Below are 19,274 nucleotides of genomic sequence, written 5' to 3'. Positions count from 1 at the left end.
CTCTTTACTTTCACTTAAGACATAACCACATACTTTTTCGAACACACTTTCCAACACGGGTATTTCGACATATTTTGTATGTATTTGTTGTCGGTACAAAAGCAAGAAGACTTTGAGACGCGTCTCTGCTTGCTCCCTGAACACCAGAACACCGCGCTGCTGAATTGAGCTCTTTCGCTTTTCTCTCTTTTTTTCTGTTTATATAAACTGCGATTTGTATTCGTTCGTTCAGGTACAGGAGAACGTGAACGTCCTGAACGAGAGATCGGTTCAGTGTTGCTGTCCTCTGCACACGCGAGTCACCAGCTGCTCAGTTCAGCTTTCCCGCAGCGAGGGGCTGAAGCCAACTTGATGTGTTGAATGCTCGGAGCACATGATAAAACGTACATTTCTGTTTTAATAAATACTCATATTAAATCATAGCATAACACACAAGTAGGTACAAAAATAATCAGTGATGCAAATGCGACCATTTTTGTCGCAGTGTAGCTCCCTGCTTTACCATGTCATGCAACGCTGAGCAACGCTCAGACGTTCAGCCCAACAAACATGAGACGTCTATACGACGTGCAGATCAAGTCTAAAATGCGTCGGTCGGTCTGGACCATATCTGGACGTTTACACGACATGCAAATCCGGTTCATATCTGGACGTCGAACTACGACGTCCCTTGGACGTCGATATGAGGTTCAAAATTTGAACGTCGGGCTAAGGATTTTCTTGGACGTCTGTAGAACGTGCAGAACAAGTTCAGGAAATTGACATAAGTTTTTTTAATATAAACACAAAGCAATACTTTGATTTCTGATTTAAATATCACATGTAGCTTATACTCTTCTGAAACATCTAGGTGATAAATTAATTAATTTATTTATTTATTTGAGTGGTATTTTTCACTGGAGCATTGACAGAAAAGCAGTTTTCATCTAGATTTAAATATAGTTAAAGGATTAAAATATTAATGTTTAGTATATTTAAATAGATAATTAGATTGGAATAATATTATATCATATTAAATAATAAATATTTAATACATAGATTTAAATGAAATTAAATACAGTCTATTTAAACATGCTCGTCACGAGAGGCATTGACGTGATGTTACGTTAGTGACGTAAACGTGATGGCAGAAAAAAAAAAGTAAACGTGATGGCGCAAACAATCACGAAGACGGAAGAATAATTCAGTTTATTACAAAAGACTGAAGATATAACTACCGCCATCCTTTAATTTATTTATTTCTACGTTGAGGACACTTTATAATCCTACAGAGATACCTGACTAACGAACAACCTTCACAACGGGACGGAGCTAATTAACGTTAATGTTACTTTGAAATTCAAACAGTAACGGTCATCTGACTACTGGTGCTGAGCCAAAGGTAAGCATAAATGTGCTTTTATTCGTCGTTTTATTAATCTAATGTTAAATTTCAATTCAGATTAATATTTAAAATTATTTATTTGGATTAGAAAGATTATATATTTTCAAATTCCTCTTTTTATAATTGGACATTATCCCTGTTGGTTTATTTTAGGTGGTTCAATTTACAGTCTGAGGTAAAATTATGATGATCCTTTTTAACTTGGTTATTAAAATTGGTCACTAAAAGAGGTGACCATAATTTTTCTTGATCAAATAAAAGCAACAGTTGTGTTATTTTGTATATATTTTTTCTACTTTTCAGGACGGGAACATCAACAAAAAAAGTTTAACTTCTGATTCATAATCTACACACTCTACTGGTAACGTTAACACTACTGACACCTAGTGGTAAGTTTTAGTAACGTTACTGGCAAATACAAATGCATTCTGTCACTAAATTAACAATAATGTAAGATTTTCAAAACTTTGTCTTGTGTGAAGTGTTCGTTCTTGTATTAAAACAGCCTTTGTGGTGTATCCTGGATGCTCACGCGATCCTGTGAAATTAGGCAATTTAAACTTTAGAATAATTTTTTTAAATCACGTTTTGAAATGATTAACTAAAGACAAAAAATCAGTCTGGCAGAATTTTCTGATCATATCTTCACCAAAATGAGCATTGTGAAGCTATATTTATATTTATGATAATCATTTATATTTAATTTGTGTTTCAGGGCAGTTGGTGAAGACAGATGTTGTGACGATAGGACAGTTCCTCCTCACCAGTCTCTGCTGTATATGGATGCCTGTCCACTAGCACAAGACATTTACAACATTTTGGAGCCAGGGACCCCTTGCAGATAAGATTTTTCAAGGACACCCTCAGAATTACAAGATTTTAAGGTTTAAAATTATTGTGGGTTGGAATATAATGAACATAATATGATTTTTTTATTTATTCATTTAGTTTTTTTAAATGATCCCCAATTTTTAAATAATACATTTGTTCAATACCGCACAATATAGGGCTAAGTTGCACCAGGTCAGGAAAAAACAGATAAATTATCGGTGTATAAGAAACATTTTGCTATTAATTTCAGAAATAATTTAAATACTGATAAATAAAATGTAATAAAAATGTAAAGAAACGTAAAAACTATAAAGACTGTTAATATTTTATTTTCCCTCACTTTCAAATCATCTATTCAAAACAGAACAAAAATAAAAATATTTAGGCCTATGTATAAAATAAACTAATTCTAGTGCCATTAGTTACAAGCAGTATTTCTTTTGTTAAATAAAGAAACAAACAAAAAAAAAAACACTTGCCATCTCAGTTTCTGTGAACCTCATCCTGAAATGTAGAAAACACAGAGGTACAGACAATGCTACTGTGTACAGACAGACTTGAGAGGGTGAGAACTATATTTATAGAAACATTTAAGTGCCCACTTTTATGTTTACGTTGTGCTTAGGCCTTTTGACATTACATGCATTATATAAGTTACTTTGGAATAATTCAGCACATCTCAGAAGATTCAAAAATATGACTTGGAGTCTGGAAAATATGGTATAAAATATTTTGTGGACCCATTTGCTTTGGTCCTGAACCCCAGATCGAAAACCCTTGAATTGTAGTATAATGTGTTTTTTTTTAATTATTATTATTATTATAGTGCATGCAGATAATATTTAGGCACACAAACACTTGACTATTGCATGAATAAAGAATACCATATTTAAGAATTTTGTGCTAATTGCAGTTTAAATAAAAATGAAAAAGCTTAAAAAGTGAAGCTCCAACAGGTGAACATAATGTGTGGACCCAACTAAACTAAATTTTTGTTGTTATTTGTTATCCACTGTATAATGAGTGAAATGTATTTTATTTTTATGTGTTTTTTTGTTTTGTTTTTGTTTTTGTGTATGTGTGAACACACTGTTTCTTTAAGTTTATTTACAAGTAGAAAGATAAATTGCATGGAAATAAACATGAGATTTAATTGAATTCAGCCTAAGAGTGTTTATTTTGTCTAGAAATCTGAACTCAATTTTAACCTCCTAGAGACATCCTGTGTACATCGATATTGGACGTCCAAAAGACGTCGAAAAAAGACGTTATAAAAACTTTCATTTTGGCTCTTCGGGGGACGTCATTTCAACGTCCGTCAAAGACGTCGAAAAGACGTCGTTTCGACGTACTTTTGCTCAGTGGGAGCCTGACAGAGAAATCTCACAAGCACATATAAACACTCATTTTCATGTGTATAGTATATTCTTCTAATTGTTTTGTGCCGTTTCGCTGCAGTGTTTTCATGTGAAGGCTGTAAATGTGGACTTAAGAGATGTGGACTTAAGAGTGTTAAGAGAAATACATCGCGAACTCGCGAACAGTTGGCTGCCGCGAATATATCATGTTATTACTTTAAACAGTTCAGAAACATCTGAATTTAGCTCTTGGTGTGTTCTAACGGGTAGATTGCATGCAATTTTGTTTTTAAAAGGTCTTAAAGAAGAATACATTTGCTCGTTGTGAGCTCCGTGGACACAATGCCTGCTCTTCTCTCGTCTTTCTGACTGCTCTCTGTCCAGGAATAAATTATTAATGAGCCCTGACCCCTGTAATAATCAGATATGTTGGTTTAACTTGTCAGTTTGAAGGAAATTGTATTATTTACTTGTATTTTTAACCAATGTAAAAGTGAAAGTAAACAAAACTCCGGGTATTGCAACCAGTAGGGGCGCGATTTTTCTCAGACAATGGAAGTCTATGGGAATTGATATTTAAAAATTAATAAAACAAAAACTTTAAGTCTGATCAGTCTGAAAAGATATAGCATAAAGCAGCCCCATATGCTGCAGGTGTCTGCCGAGTTTGGGGCTTGTAGCTTTAAAGCCCTAGGAGGAGTAGCGTTTAGTCTCAGAAAAATAATAATAATAAAAAGAAGAAGTTTAAATAGCATAACAGTATGTTGGCTTGTTGCCAAGCCAACATAATAATCCTGAGAAAAACAAGAAAATCCCGCACACTATCAACTTGCAAAACAAAAAATACTTTAATGGCAACGTTTCGATTGTTTGATCTTCATCAGGACTATATCAGTCTTTTTGACTAAGCATCTATCTATGACCTACAGGTGTGTGATGCTGATTGATCAATTACAATAATCCTAAAATTGCTGTTATCGCTTATTAATGCATTTGGTATGATGCTCCATGCCATGCTTAGCTCCTCAATTTGCCGGTGGAGTGCTTGGCCGTGAAATTGCTGCTTGCAGCTATATTCCCTTGTCAAAAAATCCTATTGGAATTTCACTTTGTCCTATTGGATCCTACTGGATTCTTAGAATCCTATTGGACATTCTGATTAATTTTAATGGAATTTCACTTTGTCCTGTAAGATTTTACTGGATTCTTAGAATCCTATTGGACATTCTGATTGATTTTAATGGAATTTCACTTTGTCCTATTGGATCCTACTGGATTCTTAGAATCCTATTGGACATTCTGATTGATTTTAATGGAATTTCACTTTGTCCTGTAAGATTTTACTGGATTCTTAGAATCCTATTGGACATTCTGGTTGATTTTAATGGAATTTCACTTTGTCCTATTGGATCTTACTGGACTCTTGGAATCCTATTGGACATTCTGATTGATTTTAATGGAATTTCACTTTGTCCTGTAGGATTTTATTTGATGTTTAGAATCTTATTGGACATTGTGTTTAATTGAATGGGATTTAATTTTTTCATGTAATCTTTTATTGATTTGTATTGGACATTGTGATTTTTTTTATGGAAATTCACTTTGTCCTGTAGGATCTTATTTGATTCTGTTAATTACTTTTTTAAGAGTAACTTTACTTGTTTAGATTAGCACTGTGTGTGTGTGTGTGTGTGTGTGTGTGTGTGTGTACTTGTAACCCATAAAAATGCAGCCTACATATACACAAATATATATTTTTTTTAGTTCATAATACAGTAAGGCAAATATTTTAAATGATATAATATCCGAATAAGTTAAAATGTATTACATTTGACTAAGAATTCATAGAAACAGAAACATCTACAATGGTTGTGTCGTGACGCTTCCCCTTTAAGAAATCCGAATGTAGTGCGCGTGACACTGTAGGGTGCATAATTTGAACGGTAACGGTCAGACGAGGAAGCTGAGAAATCGAGTGATTAACGTTGTTTAACTTGTTAAAAGTTTATTGAAAGACGCGTAAAAGGAAGAAATAATGATACTTATATGAGCTGCATCCCAAACGAACCATTTTGGGTGAAGTAATTATATCTGTTGGTGAGTTGTTGATCTAACGTTAGTTACTGTATCTGCTGATTAGTACAGGAGTCTGCCATTAACGTTACATAGCAAAAGCTAATTTAACAACTGATATTAATGAAATATTAATGTATGCCATTTATAATAAAATGTAATTGTATAAAACACTGAAGTAGCGAGTACAGCTGTTCTGCCACCATTTTGAGCGTTTTGAATTGTGCTTTACAGTTTTGTGTAGCGCTTTATTTGTATTGATGGATTAATATGTTCTGTTGTGCAGGTCAGGTTTTATGTTCCAGTTAAAAAGTTTGACATGAGACCATTCTCCCGTGATATGAGTGTGAACATGAAGACACGCATGACAATAGATGGCGAGCCTTTGTCAGCTGAAGGACCTGTTACATTGCCTAGTAACCAGTTGACCATATGCATGGTAATTCCGCGTAAAGATAAGCCAATACTCGTAAACTTCCGGTAAAACTGATTTAATGTTGTGGTTTATACAGGTACAGAAACATCTCCTGCCTAATTCTTGTCAGAAAAAAAAACTTCCATCTTCATAATTAATGATAGCATAACAATAATGATAGATGATGGCATTCACATAAAGTTTTATGTTATTTAACAACACATAATTGTATATGCCAAGCCTAGTATTCCCAGGCAATTACCTAGACACGTAACTACATTGAAATGCTGAAAACTAAACACTATAGTAACTGTTTATAGGCCAGTGGTTCTCAAAATGTTATACCAATTATATGCATTAAAATTCAGTAGCGTAGTAGGCCTAACTATTATTATATTTACTGTTGTCAGCCACTTTAACATTGTTAATATACATTTTGAACATTAACATTTACACTACACTGTGCTTACAAAAAGGTAAATAAAAAAAAAACTGAAATAATGATTCAATTAAAATGTGTTGTACCTAAAAGTTAAATAAAAACTGTGTTGGACTTAATCTTCATTTGAGTTTAGTTATTTTTGCATTTAAGTTCAAAAGTATTGTGCTTTAACATTAATTTATAATTAAATTAGTGATTCAGCTAGAGGGTCTTGTAGCACACTTTGAGAACCACTGGTTTAGGTGTAGGCTAACATTAGTGATGCTATCTCCCAAATTACATCACAATGCTCTGATTACCTTCTTACTTAGTCATGAACATTTTTTAAACCCTAATAATATTTACCCGCTCAACTCTGTAGCTGTGCAGTAAAATTCACTTTAAAGATTTTGACTCCAAATTTGTGTACTTTTTTTTTGTACTGAAGTATAAATTATAGCAAGTGCAGGAATCAAAAAGTCTCATATCATTTAATAAAAATAAAAGAAATGTCCCAACGCTAACAGTGTATAAGGGAGAATTATTTAAATAATTAACTACAAATTAAATAAGTTAAATATTAATGGTATAACAATTAAATAATGCATTAAATATTTTTTTATATTTTCAGATTTAATTTAGTAAATACATTTTTTTTATTTTATCTTTAAATGTAAAAGCTGCTAAATATATTCAGTTAACAAAGACTTGTTACTGTTTTAGTTTTGTTAATCTGAATTTAGTTCAAATCACATAATGAATTTGAATTTGGCTTGTCTTCCGTTATTACTGTCAATCGAAGCAATGAGTCCAGAACAATTTAGCAGATTTACCTGCGTAATATTTAACACTAAAAACATATAATGGTAAATGTGGACATTTCATCCTCTTAGATAAACAAAGATTTTCTTCAAATTGTGAATAGATTTTATTAGAGAAGCTGAGAAAAGGGCTCCCCCTTAAAGCACAGTACAACTGACTGTAAATGACTGAGCTGGCTTATCTAAAACCAGGAAGTAATCGTGCATATGTTCAATTGACAGAGCATTAGTGATTGCTTTGGAATATATTTGATACAATATTTTTATTTTGGTTTTTTTTTTTCTCTGTTTTTACATTTCACAGAAATAGTACTTTATTACATTAAATGAACAGTTTAAATTCCCTTTGAGGTGTATTATAATGATTTACAATATCAAATTCTACATATTTTTTAATGTTTTATTGTTCTGTGTTGTGATGTGATTGTATTTGCTATTATTGTTATTGTTACAGTAAAGTGTTATTTTTATATTCAACTTCTGGTCTCTTGTATACACTTTATATGTTCTTCCTCACTCTAGATATGTTCCTCCCTTTGGGTCTAGAACTGGTTTAGTGTATATTTACATTGGAAGCACAAGTGCTACATATTGTGTGTGTGTGTGATCAATCCATTATCAGGGCCTTAGAATTTTTTCGTACTAATGCTGTATGCTGCACAAATCACCGCTCATGTTTTTTACAATGTTACTTAAGGTCATGCAACATACAATAAACAATGTCTACATCAGGGTGAGTTTAGGCAAACTGCAAGTACTATTTGTTCATAAAACAAATACAATGGAAAAGTGTACCTTTTTAGAATTAAAAAAAAAAATCCCATATAAACAGTCACCCAACTGGATCCCATTAAAATCCTATAGGACTGATCCAACAGGATATTTATGTCTTGTCCTACAAGACTATTCCTATCAGAATCCTATAGGAACGGTTCCAAAATATGATAGAAAATCCAATTAGAATCCTGTACAGTTTTCTTATTGGAATCCTTTAGGATTTTTTGACAAGGGTTTGTTATTACTATTTGTACTTACAATGCACAAACCAGAAGTAATGATATATATGCAGAGAGGGGTTTGCCTTTCTATAAAAATATAAATTTTATTCCAATTTTCGTTTAGACAAAGACAAAGTGTTAAGACATTTCTTCGTTCCAGACCATTCTTAAAGAGGAATTTATGCAAATGCGTATAAAATGCTTTTAAAAAAATTGAACAGAGATGTCTTGAGGGTATTTAATAGGTCAGGCCCCACAAAATTTTTTTCTAGTTACTAGTTGTTCATTTGTCATTATTCAACTAATCGCAGGTTTATATTAAATTTCCATCTACAATTCATAATGTGTTTCAATATATTCTGCGCTCAAGCACATGCATTAAGTTTGCCGCAAAGCACAGGCAGAAGTAGCTTAATAATTGTGAAAAAGGAGACCTTTCAATTATTTATTAATAAACAAATGTTTTCTTGTCGGCTTCAAGATGAAATTCTCAGTGCTGTCTCTCTCCACATGGACGCGTCTTTAGAGAGAAATGCAACCTTCACAGATTACATTATGCTTTCGTTTTGAATTGATTCGTTAATAAGACATTTCAAGCTTTCTGTAGATATATTTCTCATGTATGTGAGACACCCCAATTTTCACTGAATTATCAGGAAATATTTCAAGTGATCGAGAGGGCACCTCCCTGTCATGCATGTGCATTAATAATTTGAATATGAATAATTATTCACATTTTGCACATGCATTACAAAGTAAATAATATTTTATATGCAATTATCCAACATTAATAAATAATAATAATAAATAAGTAAACAAATAAGAATAATTGCTGTGCGTCGCACTCAGCATCGGGCACACAGCAAGGAATATGATACAAACCCGCATTTAAAAGCAGCTGAATTATTATTTTTTTTACTTGAATTATATGAAAGCAATTAAAGAAGGCTCCCTTTAAAATCACTGAAGTTGTCAATTAATGAAGCTTTTTTAAAATGTTGTGCATTTTGTTGATTATAATAAGAGAACTTGAGTTTAAATGTGAGGACGTTTTATTAATCAGTCCATTCTTTAGACTTTCAAGGATTTAGTTAAATCGTGCAGGTTTAATTTATTAGTTTCTTGTTTTAATTAGGCCAAAATAATGGGAGCGAAATTATACAGTGCCTCACGTTTTACTAAAATAAAGTAAATAATTTATAAAACACACAACAATTTCTTAATCAGTGCACAGACAAATATCTTTTTCCCAAAAAATTAAAATATAGGCAGCTAACTAAAATAGACTACCACTTTTAATGCTCTGATGCCACAATTTATTTAGAATAATATTCTTATTTTATAAATAATACTGCACACCTAGTAAATGTGTCAAATCTAAAATATGGTGTAATTCTGTGTACCTTAGAGAAAATATAAGCACATGCTCATTGGCTTAACATTTATCCTCCTTGAATTCGTTCTAAGAAACACACAGAAATTCATAAGTAATAAACTTTCATCTGTGAATATTACATATTTTTAACAACAGTTTTTTTAGTTAATTTTTCTCGACCACAACCGAACACATTTCTAACGTCTATCCTGCTCCTGCTCCACTCCATGCTCACTGATATCAGAAACACCGCTCCATGTCTGAAGTATTTCAGTATGTTTGAAATAGCACAGTTCTGCTCATAAAATATATTAAAAAATAAAATAAGAGGAGAGTTTCAAACTCTAGTGTGCAACCTTTTTTTCTACCACATGACAATCCAATAACGTGTTTGTCAGTATTGAAATGTATAATTGCTGCTTTTTGGGGTGCAAATTTTGTTTGAGATGAAAATAACTACGTTTTCATCAGTTATTTTACCTACAGATCAATGCATTTCTTACAGATTTCTGCTCATTCAAAATCAGATACAGATGAAGTAGCGCTGTATTACATTTGTTTGCATGCATTATTGAGAGAGTGATTGCATGTGAATAAGTGTTGTAGTACTTGTTTAAAGGTGACATAGAATGAAAAACTGTATTTACCTTCACATAGATGAATAATAACGGTTCTGTACATGGAAGTGACATTATATGAGGCTCAAACACCATTGTTTTCTCCTTGTGTGAATCTTGTGCATGCAAAAGAACACTGAAAAATAGTTGAATCAGAATATGACACCGACTGTGATGTTACAGTCTGGATCACTAATAGTTACACCCCCAACATTTGCTTTTGTCAGCCGCCAGCTGAACCTGCACAGCCGAATCATCAGAAGTTCTGCAGGTATTGTGAAGAAACAAGCGTGGATAATCATGGAAATAAATGTTATATTCCAGGCTGTGCAGGGGATGTGATGTTGCTTGGATGTGTTGGAGTCTATTCAGAAAGGAATAGAAAACAAATAATTCATTCAAATAAAATAACGAAAGCCACTAAAGGGACATGGTTAGCCGCTTGCTAGCAGTAGCCCCTTACAGTACAGTAAGATTTTACTTGTCATATAAACGGTAAGGAGAGATGACTGAGGATGCTGACGAATGATTAATAAGTCCTGAGCACCATCGATGCTGGTACCACATCGCACTAGATTTTATCTCCGTTTGAGTGTAGTGTAGGTTACCAGCCACCTATTTTTCCCAGTCTGGAATCCGAAGTCGCGGTCCCCTCCGTTCACGCATTCGTCCAGAGGTGTCACCGCACTTGGACTAGAGCCCGCGAGACTCTACTCCAAGTGGGGGCGCGCACCAAGGCTAAAGCCAATCACCACCGGTCTAGGCCTCCCGTATAAGTCGTGGGTTAAAAAGTGTGGCTTTCTACTAAGAACATTCCTCTCCGTTCCGTCTCTAATAAGTTGGCTCCCAAATTTATTGGCCCGTTCACTGTCACCAAGATCATTAGTCCGGTGGCAGTCCGCCTCAAACTTCCTCTAGTGTACAGGAGAATTCATCCCGCCTTTCATGTATCTAAAATAAAGCCTGTATTTCATTCTCCTATTAATCCGCCTAAATTTAATCCACTTTACAGTTTACTTGGTCTTACAATTCTGGTTCACTTAGATCTAGAATTTTTGGTTAATATCGGACTCTTTATCCAATTTTGTCAATAAAGTTGAAATCTTGCCTTCTCCTTTGTCTGACCATAAATCTATCATTCTATCTTTCGATAGCCCTTCTAATTACTCAAGAATGTATAATTCATATTAGAAACTTAACTCTACTTTATTAGAAGATGCGGAAATTTGTCGGTCTGTCATATCTAGGATTACTTTTTTCTTAACACAGCTCAAGCCGAAGAAAATTTTGGTTCTAATTGGGAGCTGCTAAAATATAATATTAGATTAATTTATCTATAAAAGAATCCACACATGATAAAATTTTGACATCCCAGTCAAATCTGAAGTTAAATATCTAGGTATAATTATATGTAAAGATCAGAAAAAGAGATCAAAGCTTAATTTTGAACCTCTTATTCTCTCTATCTGTCGCAAATTAAATTCACAGCGTGATCTGTCAATAACAGATACTTTCTAAGTGTTACTTTCTAAGGCAGATGGGTTATCTCGGGTTATCTATCCTGCAATGGTACTGGATGTTTCTGTGGAAATCTGTAGAATGCTGGACAAAATTATAGTCGACTTTGTTTGGAATTTTAAAACTCACTTAATTAAAAAAGTGTTATGTTAGCTGATCGGGCTATTGGGGGGTTTGAGTTAGTGGATTTTTCTACCCTTAATAATTCATTTAAATTTTAGTGGATAAAAACATTTTCAAACAACCCCCACATCCTGTTGGAATTTTATTCCAAATCATATATTTAATTCTGCTGGAGGTTTACATTTTCTATTGCGCTGCAACTTTGACATCTCTAAAATACCTTTATCTTGTTTTCATAAATAGGCTTTAATAAGTTGGTCACTTATATATAATTTTAATTTTTCTCCACATAGCTACTTTATTTGGAATAATAAAAATATTAGATATAAAAATAAATCTCTTTTTTTTCCACAATTGGTTTGATAAAAATATACTTTTAGTTAGCCAACTTTTAGATGATCGTGGTGTTCTGTTTACTTATGAACATTTATGCAAGAATTATCTTTTCCAGTCCCCCCAAGAGAATATGTCTTTGTGTTTGGTGCAATTCCTGATTGTATTATACCATGAATAAAATCTGGCCCTAAAGGCTCATTAGACTCTCCTCTTTTTGACAACACTAACTTATTTGTTGACCAAAGTCTTTTCAATACCATGTCAAACAAAGACATTCGTTCAATTATTAATAGATCTCAGATTTCTTTACCTGCTTGTGTGAGGTTTTTGGAATAATATATTTAGTGATATAAAATGGGAAGATTTTTGGCTTCTTTGACCAAAATTCCTCTTACCTAATAAAGTTGTTGAAGTCTCTATTAAAATTATCCATAATTGTTATCCAATAAATTATACACTTGCTAAATTTAACAATAGTATTTCACCCAATTGCTCCTTTTGTCTTCAGTATGAAGAAACGGTCAACCATTTGTTTTGGGACTGTACTTCCTGTAAAGTCTTCTGGTTTAATTTTCCAATTTTGTTAAAAAATATTTATATTCAAACTTTTGTTTAACCCCTAAAATTGTGTTTTTTGGTTATTCTTTGAATTTAGACCATTCTCACTGTAAATTTATTATTAATTTATTGTTTTATCTTGCTAAATTTTACGTTCATAAGTGTACATTTTCAAAGAAAAATCCCTACTTTTTTATTTTCAGGAAAGATTTTGATCTGTATGTAAACTCTATTTACATACAAAAATAATTCTTGCATGTAAGACTCTTCATGGTAGCCTATAAGTTTTGTAAGCTAACATAGCTTGCTTTTGGGATATTGTTTGTGACCCTCATTGTCTTTTTTTCTTACTTTATCTTTGTAATTGTATTTGTTGTTTTTCTATTGCATAATAATAATAATAATAATAATAATAAAAACTTCTTGGCAACTTTCTGGTCTTTCTTCCTCTCGTCGCTTCGCTCCAGTCCAGCGGGAGGCGCTAAACACATACGATTGTTTGACAAACACAATTAAACCTCAGAGGAAGAAGTTCAGTTTCACCACGCTCTCTGTTGTTGTTATGTCGGTGTGCTGCCTTAATACAAACGGTTAGACAAGTTTCTAAGAGAAAAATACAGTTTTTGAATCAGTTCAGTAAATATATTATCATCCTCATATTCGTGACTGAGTTTTGAAGCGAGCAAGGATATCTCGAGGAGTTCATCATCTGAACTGAGATCTGCTGCTGTGAAGATGGAGTTTGTGAAAGAGGAGAGAGAAGAGAACACGAGTGAACCAGAAACCAGCACAATAAAACACGAGGAAACAGAAATAAAACAAGAGGAACCAGAAACCTGGAGAATAAAACACGAGGAAACAGAAATAAAACACGAGGAACCAGAAACCTGGACAATAAAACACGAGGAACCAGAAATAAAACACGAGGAACCAGAAACTTTGAAAATAAAACAAGAGGAACAAGGAGGTTGGTGTTAATTCTTCATTCACCTTTAATGACTTTGTGGTAATATTAGGCTTAAAAAAAGCTTCTTCTTTTTTTTTTTTTTTTTGCCCTGGAGAATTTCTGTGTAGACGCGCCCACGTGTGTGTGTGTGTGTGTGTGTGTGTGTGTGTGTTTAAGCAACTTAAGTCTGATAACACTGTAATCGGCACAGTCTCTGCAACAATAATATGCTGTGCAGCATGGATGTTGCCTGTTACATGTTTGTGTTTTTGAAAAAAAAAAACCTTTATTTATGGTTAGTGAAATTTTTAAGTCACTGAAATAAGGCCATGATACACATACAGACAGGGCTGGACTGGGACAAAAAATCAGCCCTGGACTTCATCCAGACTGGCCCACTATGCATGTAAACATGCGCGCGCACTACATGTCTATACATACATTAATCTGCATGTAAAATTACTGATTAGAATGTATTAGTATCAAAACCAAGAAAAAAATATTAAAATAATAAACAAAGAAAATGCAAATGATTGTATCAGGCTTTATTTTAAATATCTAAAGGTCTTAATTGATGTGCTTCTTATTAATCTAATAGTGCAGCAACATAACACTTGTTTTTTTTTTTTATATTAATTTACACGTTACCTCTGACCTGTTGGCTGCTTATAGTAGGCTAGTGTTAAGACCATGATCTACAGTAAATGTGATTTATAAAGACCACTGATCTACAATAAAATAAGAGTAATTAAGACAAAGAACGTTGTGTAGTGATTTATTTTAAATTTTTCTTAACATAATCAAAGGCCTTTAAAAATCCTTGAAGTGGACTGGCTTATATATTCAAATGCAGAGCTCGATGCAAGGGTTCAAAACTGTACTTGCCCTGCCAAAAATAAATACATAAAAATATAATTGCTATTGCTTTCTTTGTAAATAAGCTGCAATCTCATTTCACAATTCAAATTTCAATACCACAATAAACACTAACTATTAAGTTCAAACATTAATGAAGACAAGTGAACAGTCAGTAATAAAATAAGAAAAAAAGATCATAAATAGCACAATTTTCAGGTACAGATATTGCATGATCATATGTAAAATACTTCACTTAACACACACACATATACATATACATATACATACATATATATCCTTGTTGAAGCTGTTATTCAAGAGCAGTGAGTTATTTCTCTTTGTCTTTTGTTCACATTAATGACACAGACCGACAGTAGGTATAAGGCTTCTGCCTGGCACTTTAAGAGATTTTTTTCTCAATTGATTACAAATTGAAAAAATATATCTCACATAAATGCTGTAAATATACAGAGACGTAGAGCATCAGCTGGTATTATTAAATGTTAAAAATAATTAAATGTAATGCAGTTTTCATTATAATAACAATTATTTAATGACAGGTGAAAATATAATAAATATAGTGCGCACATTTAGCAAAATACTCCTTTCTTATGGCTATTTTTCAATCTCAACTAACCTTGCTATGGTCTTTAAATGGCTTTCTTGAGGTAAATGTAACGTTCTGTGACATAATTGTTCTCCTGCTGTTTTGACTGATGACTGATTGATCGATATTATTTATGAGGCATAAATACATTTCGGTAAGTTATACTTTATCTTTAAACAGAAAGTAACAGATGATCGGTTTACTTGAACTGAGGCGCTAAAGCGATCTGTCACGTCACATTTTCTGATGCCAAAACGGTATTGTCTGAATTTTGTAATAAAATGGACAGAACCTGAGAGCTGAGAATTTTAAATGTAATTTATATAGATCAGTGAGTGGTGGCACATTACAGCTGGAACATCGTAACTTTTTGAAACAAAACAATGCAGTAGCCTACGTGTATCATTACATTTCTGTCTCACCTCAGCAGTCAAGTCCCGCCCTGCTGACGTCTTCACTTAAGTCTTTTGCCTTCCAGCAAATAATTTATATATCTTGACACATTTGGTGGCATCTGCTTCAAGTGCTTGTCGTTTTCTCTCTCTTAACGTAAGGCCGGAATTGTACCATACAACAATATAATTACGAATATATTTCCGATTATTAATGATGATTTAAAAACAAAATACATAACGCACCGGCCCAACCAGACCGCGGCCCACCGGGAATCTCCCGGTAGTCCCGATGGCCAGTACATGCCTGCATACAGAACATTTGTTCACAAAACATAATAATATTCTGATCTCATGATAAATGTTATTTTGAATAATGTGTATTACCAGACAGTTGAACAGTATTTTTTCTACTATCAAATGTGCACCAGCTACTGTTTGGTTACCCACATTCTTCAAAATATCTTTTTTCTTTTGTGTTCACCGCAAGAAAGATATTAAAGGTTTAGTTCACCCAAAATGAAAATGAGGCCATGTTTTACTCACTCTCAAGAACTCTTTAGGTGTATATGACTGATTTATTTCAGATTGATCCAATCTGACTTAAATAAATAATTATCCTGGCTCTTCCAAGCGTTAGAATTGGAGTAGTTTTTGTTCAATAGAGCTTGGGAAACTACGTCACTGCGCATTGCATTCTGGGTAGTCGCGGCCATTTTTGGGGACACGCTTATCAGTAAAAGTGAAAGTGAAAGTGACATGACATACAGATCAAGTGTAAGATTACATATAAAGAAAAACTCAACAAGGAAGCAAAGATGCGGTATTTAGAAAAAAATCAAGACAATCAACGAACTCAATCTGCACGAACACAAAGAGTGGTCAGATGATCTTAAAGAGCTGCCGCTCGTAACCTTCCCCAATGTCTTTTCTTACCTTGTTTGTAGTGTCAGAGCGTACACCTCTGATCAGTTTAAAAATGATAAATCTCTCGAGTCTCACCTGCAATTTACAAATGGATGGGTGCAGAACCTTCAAATTTTCCGCGTCAACGAGCGAGTTACACTGCCCCAGCGGGAAAGCTGAAAAATCGCACTCCATTCAAATTATTTTTCCATGCCAGTCATGAGTACGAGTATGGCAGTTAATTACACAACAAGCTTTTACCATTGTAACTTATTTTTTAGCTGTAGAGAGCAAACAAAACAGTCTATTATCAATCCAATACAATACATACAGCAGCGTCCGTGTCCCAAAGTCCCAGAATGCATTGCGTTGCGGACGTCATGTTCCCAGACTCTATAGTCCAAAAGAAGTCAAATAAAGTAGGGATGAACCGAAATGAAAATTCTTGGCCGAAACCGAAAAAGAGAAAACCAAGGCCGAAAACCGAAACACCGAAAGAAATTATGCCAATTATTAGTGCCATTGCATTTATTGCTATGACCGTGTACTAACTTTACTAAAATTAAGACATTGCAATTGCATAAATTAATATTAAAGTTTCAAATAGGGCTGGGCGATATATCTATATCGCAGATGAATCACCTTCGATAATGAACGCGATATGGCGTAGCTTGTCAGCGATCTACGGCTCTGACTATTAAATGCCACTCCAATTATAAGCAGGTGATGGCAATTTTAGCGGTGGTCACAGAAGCAGCTTTACTGATTAGATGCGCATGATCATATCGTTAGATATATCGCCCAGCCCTAGTCTTAAAGATAATTACAATTACATGAATTATAAAAAACATAAAAATACATAATTACAAACTATGCAAATATTTATTAAGCACATTGCAACAATGCACAGTATAAAATAAGATTCAAAATAAACATTTATCCCACTCATGTGAATATTAATATTAAATAAGAATGTACAGGCTTACTGGCCTACAGAAAGGTTTTAAATGAACCATCTAGCTGTTGAGCAGTTGAGCTTGTCATCTGCCTGACATTTGAGAGCTACAATCTGATATTATGCATGTATATATATATATATATATGTGTGTGTGTGTATGTATATATATATATATATATATATATATATATATATATATATATATATATATATATATTCAACGTATTATTATTATTTGAGGCACTTTCTTGCAGAATTCCACTGAACGTATCAGACAACGAGGGTGCATGCCTTTCATCTGGTGCAGAGACGAGTCTTTTTTTCTGCGCTCTGATCTGTCTCCTGCACTTGGCGCTTCTCCGTCTCCACCTTGTCTATGGTCTCCATGCGGGTTCTCCTCATCCAGCATGGCCTGGATCATTTCTCGTGCGCGCTGCCTTATTTCCGCATCCAAGTAATGGTCTTTATAACGTGGATCAAGCACATTCGCGATGAAGTGATCCGCGTTATAAAGAACATTACTTGGATGCGGAAATAAGGCAGCGCACGAGAAATGATCCAGGCCGCGCTGGATGCGGAGAACCCGCGTGGAGACGGAGAAGCGCCAAGCTCAGGAGACAGATGAGAGCGCAGAAAAAAAGACTGGTCTCTGCACTAGATGAGTGGCATGCACCAACCTTGTCTGATATGTTCAGTGGAATTATGCAAGAAAGTGCCTCAAATAATAATAATACGTTGGCTATTTTGTTCTTAGGCTAACGTTACTATATATATATATACACACACACACACACACATACATAATATCAGATTGTAGCCATTTTTATGCTAGATTTTCTGCTAGATTTCTGAAAAAATTATTTATGCCCTGGCCCTATTTAAATACACTCTCTCAAATATTTCTCAAATGTCAGGCAGATGACAAGCTCAACTGCTCAACAGCTAGATGGTTATTTTTATGTTTTTTTTTTTTAATAAGTTATGTAATTGTAATTATCTTTGAAACTTTAATATTAATTTATGCAATTGCAATGTCTTAATTTTAGTAAAGTTAGTACACGGTCATAGCAATAAATGCAATGGTTCTAATAATTGGCATAATTTCTTTCGGTGTTTCGGTTTTCGGCCTTGGTTTTCTCTTTTTCGGTTTCGGCCAAGAATTTTCATTTCGGTGCATCCCTAGTTTCAGCCGGTCTATTCAAAACAAACGAAGTACCGTAAAGCTACAACGGCTCGTGTGAAAATTACAGTTGTAACCATATTGTATCATTAATTTATTTAACATTGAATGCACAGTGACAAATGTAAAAAACAAGAAGGCCACAGCCTCATAAAAAAAAAAAAAAACTGAACACTGCGCCCCGTATTTGAGAATAAAAATTTGAATCAATACGGGACGGGGTTTGTCCCATATTTTCGGAGTTCCCGTATTTCAGAGTCTTCAATGCAGCATTTCATGCAGATCATCCCACCGGCATTGAAGACTCATCCTATTCTGCCCCTGATTGGGCAATACTCGCTGTCATCGGTGGATTGATTGGTTTGTTTCAGGTTCATGACCAATCAGAGTCAGAGGAGGGTGGGTCTCTTGTCAGAGAGTCGATTTAAAAGAATGGCGGAGGCTGCTCCAGATACCCCGCCGCGTCCAGCGCTGAAACAAAAGTGGATGCAAAAGTACAGACGAAAGTGGGAAGAATCAAATGCTTGGCTGGAAAGTGTCCGCGGAAATGAGTATCAAGCACAATTTGTTGGCGAGTGTTCTCTGTTGCGCACGGTGGC

At 34.0% G+C, this 19,274-nt stretch overlaps 1 long non-coding RNA gene across 1 annotated transcript; it reads left to right on the top strand.

Moving 5' to 3' along the window:
- The first annotated feature begins 396 nt into the window (after positions 1-396).
- On the top strand, positions 397-3,734 carry LOC113076221 (uncharacterized). The gene is made up of 3 exons (XR_003281143.1): positions 397-1,559; positions 1,688-1,773; positions 2,100-3,734. It is a non-coding gene; the product is annotated as an uncharacterized LOC113076221 (long non-coding RNA).
- The last annotated feature ends 15,540 nt before the right edge of the window (positions 3,735-19,274 follow it).

The sequence above is a fragment of the Carassius auratus genome, unplaced genomic scaffold (assembly GCF_003368295.1).
Source record: "Carassius auratus strain Wakin unplaced genomic scaffold, ASM336829v1 scaf_tig00019316, whole genome shotgun sequence".
In the NCBI taxonomy this organism is placed as follows: domain Eukaryota; kingdom Metazoa; phylum Chordata; class Actinopteri; order Cypriniformes; family Cyprinidae; genus Carassius; species Carassius auratus.
The sequence above is the reverse complement of the archived record's forward strand: the minus strand, read 5'-3'. Positions and strand labels throughout refer to the sequence as shown.